Source organism: Manis javanica, chromosome 9 (assembly GCF_040802235.1).
Source record: "Manis javanica isolate MJ-LG chromosome 9, MJ_LKY, whole genome shotgun sequence".
Lineage (NCBI taxonomy): Eukaryota > Metazoa > Chordata > Mammalia > Pholidota > Manidae > Manis > Manis javanica.
This window is the reverse complement of record NC_133164.1, coordinates 124,097,948-124,101,484: the sequence shown is the minus strand read 5'-3', so window position 1 is coordinate 124,101,484 and position 3,537 is coordinate 124,097,948. Positions and strand designations below refer to the sequence as shown.

At 54.1% G+C, this 3,537-nt stretch overlaps 1 non-coding gene across 1 annotated transcript; it reads right to left on the bottom strand.

Annotated features, from left to right (window-relative positions):
* Nucleotides 1–2,947: 2,947 nt before the first annotated feature.
* Nucleotides 2,948–3,111, bottom strand: LOC118970498 (U1 spliceosomal RNA). Its single transcript, XR_005058547.1, has one exon. It is a non-coding gene; the product is annotated as a U1 spliceosomal RNA (small nuclear RNA).
* Between the last annotated feature and the right edge of the window lie 426 nt (nucleotides 3,112–3,537).

The window sequence follows — 3,537 nt, the reverse complement described above, 5'->3', positions numbered from 1 at the left end:
GGTGGCTTTGTGCCTGCGGGAATGGGTGTGTGTGTGTGGGGGGGCTCTGAGCCGCTCGCCCCTCTCTGTCGCCCCCTGCGCGTGTCCCGGTCCCTCCGTGTCCCTGTGTCAGTCCCTCCCTGTCGCCCGCCGTCCCAGTCTCTCTTCCCTTCTCCCTGTCACGGTCTCTAACCAGAAGCCAGACCTGAGTCACTGATACTTCAGGAAACCATCCCTGGGACGTCCTCTAAAAGACCTTAATTTCTACCACTTCTTTCTGTTTCTGCTTTCCATCCCTCCCAGCAAAACAGAATGCAACACAAACAAGCAAACAATGGGGACTGAATGCATCCTTAACGACAGGAAACAAAACCCAGCTGACAGGACTCCCGTCCAGAAAGGATGGGGGTCTGAACAAGGTCCGGGAGCTCGTTCATTAGAGAAGAAACAAGAAGGCGGATGCATCCGTATTGGGCCGCGCACCTCGGCGGGGCCAGAACAACGCCACCGTGCAGGTTCTGGTCAGGTTCACACCCAGGAGGAGTGAAAGTTTTGCAGAACAAAACCATTTTAGTGTCTGAAGCCAATCTGAAAACAGGCAGAAGTGTGTTTTGCTCCATATGGTTTGAATTTTCACCACTGTGATAATAACATCCTGGAGTCCGAGGCTGATGCGATCTGTCCCATAATGGCTTTGAGCTGGACCTGCTGCCCCACATGCTGTAATGACAGATTATCTGGTTATATGTGGTTTTCTTACTGAGGCACATTTATGGGAGGGCCGACTCCCAGCTGACTCTGCCCCGTCGCTCCTGCAAATGAAGGCGAAGCCATGTATCAGCACAAGGATAAAATTAGTATTGTAAAAAGAGAGGCCACGCTAATGGGCTGAGCGGGCCCATGGGCCACTGCCTACCTACTTGATTTAGGGTGCTAACAGGACCTGTACCAGGCAGAATCATCTTTCTCTTTTCCATTATCGTTTACCTGGGAACAGGTTGTTTGAGAAGATTCTGTGATTCCTTCTAGCTCTGAAATCTCTTACTTTTATAATTCAGCTTCTCGTCTTCATCATTTGTTAATGAAGCGCTGAGGCAGTAACAGTCTGCCTGGTCAGCTGCCACCAAGCTGTCTGGAAAGACGGGGGCTTCTGCGTTGGCACTAAATGCCCGGCAGCTACGTCTGACCCCTGTAGGTACCTTACACTGCAAGCCCCTGCAGGCTGGGGCCACATCTCTCCTCCTCTATTACTGTCACAGTGACCAGAGCTGCGTGCCAGAGGTACTCGGTAGAGACATTCTGATGGACTTCGATATATTTACCTGCAGAGTTTAGAAGACAAGGTAAAGAAATTAATTTTTAGCTTGCAAGAGTGAGTGTAGGAAAACTTTAAACTTTTTTTTGCAATTTATATTCTAGGGAAAGTTAAAAATTTCCAGATTAGGAGACAAGTAAAAACTTCCCTCCATTATATGAAAGAGATTCCATTTCAGTGTTTACTTCTCACATTCTTATTTCAAAATGAGGGGAGCAGGTTGAAAAAGGGGGGTGGTAAATGCAGATGGACCACATTCACCACCTTAAAGTTGTGGAGTGTAGTTAGGGATGGAGAAAGGAAAACGCAAATATTCACTGTGAACTCACTACATTTTCTGATGCGAGGAAGGCAACAGGCAACAGGCGGGGCGGAGGCCCCTGCCCTGGAGGAGGGGACCTGTAAGCAGAGGAGACGTAGCTCTCGGGGGTTGGGTGAAAACGCTTCTCCACAGGTCCCCCATCAGCACAGCCCTTGCACACAGATAGGAGAAGTTCTCGAAGGCATGTGAGCTGGCTGTTGGGGGCCAGGGACCCCGGAGGGCTTTCCTCTCGCCTCACACATCCCAGGCTTGGGGCTGGAAAGCTGGCTACTCATAAACGCCACAAATCCCAGAAATCCACAGAGGCTGTGGTCTGACGGAAGGGTGGTGGTGGGGCAGCCAGGCAGGATGGAGCACCATCTGACCGTAAGTGCTCTGTGCCAGCAGATGCCACAGAAGCCCCTGCACCCTGGACCGCACCCTGACCAGGCCACGTCGAGGGCACCCCATTCCCACTGGTGTGGTCTCAGAAAAGTCAAGGGGCAGCAGAGACTCTGGTCCCCGTGGGCCCGGACCAAGCCCCTTGGCTGTGCAGAGGCTGTGTCCCTTGGAGATTGCGCGGAGCCAGGCAGAGGTGCCCCCCTGCTCACGGCCCAGCGGGGAGTCACCATTGCATACTTGGGGCCACTCTCCCAAGACCTCCTAGCTCTGCCTCGGTCACAGGGACCCACCTCTTGGTTGACTGGCCAGAGGGCGCTGGGCTGGCTGGCACTGTGCCTGCTGAGGCCCATCCCACCTAGTGTGAGCAGCCCAGGAAAGCCAGGGGACAGTAGGCTCAGTCAACCCAGAGTCCGCGACATCGGGAGCATGTCCAGGACTCGGACAGAAGTCAGTCCTCGTATGAGGCCTGTGAGCTTGCAAATGCACAGACACCCCATAGGACAGCCGTGCCAGCTTAGCTTCGACTGGCGAACCATCGGACAAACTGGCCAGTGGCCACACTGTGGGCGGCTGCTCAGCAGTGCCCAGGAACCAGCCCAGCCAAAGGGTCTCCAGGAACTGTGTGCCTGGAACAGGCCACCCAAGAGGTTCCATGCCCCTACACAATCCCACTCATGTGTGTCAGTCTACATTCATGTCATTTTTGAAATGACAGAAATACAGGGATGGAGAGAAGACTGGTGGGTACAGGTTGGGCTGGAAGGGTGGGTGGGGGAGGTGGAGCTGGGCCAGGAGGGACCCTGTGGGGATGGGTGCCCTGTGTCTGGGCTGTGTCAGTATCTTGGTTGCGGGATCCGGCTGCAGGTCAGTAAGAAGCCACCGTGGGGAAGCTGGGCAACGTGTGCACAGTCTCTCTGCACTTCTTCTTCTTTTCTATTATTATATTTTTATAGGCGAAAGCGCAAACACAGTCCGCCACCACCAGAAATGATGCAGCCGAGTTTCCCACGTTTGGGGAAAGCGCAGGGGTCAGCACATCCGGAGGGCAATGGATAAGCCTCGCCCTGGGAAAACCACCTTCGTGATCATGGCATTTCCCCTGCCAGGTAAACATCTGCGCTGTTTCTTAAAGTGGCTTGTGAACCTACCCTGTTCTGATGCGGGAAGTTCCAGGCCTTACTCGGCACGTGGAATGCTGCTGGGCACTCAGAAAGCACCAGTGGGGGTCCTCAGGTAGAAAGACCTGAAGGGTGAGGAGGCCGGGTCCCCGGGCTGGGAGAGCGGCCCCAGCATTTGGAAAGTAGGGTCACAAAAACTGCAGGTCCCAGGGAAAGATTTCCCTGGCAGGGGAAGCCCCCGGAGGGTTTGAAGCTGTGGAGGGACTTGTCTAGATTTACGTGTGAGTCAAGTTGATGCGGCATTGAAGAGGGCCAGGCTTGCAGCTACACGATTAACTAGCAGTTTACGCTCGCAGGCAATGGGTTGGACAGAGATGCACAGACCATGGGGGCAGAGATGGGGCGAGCAGGGTGGAAAGAGC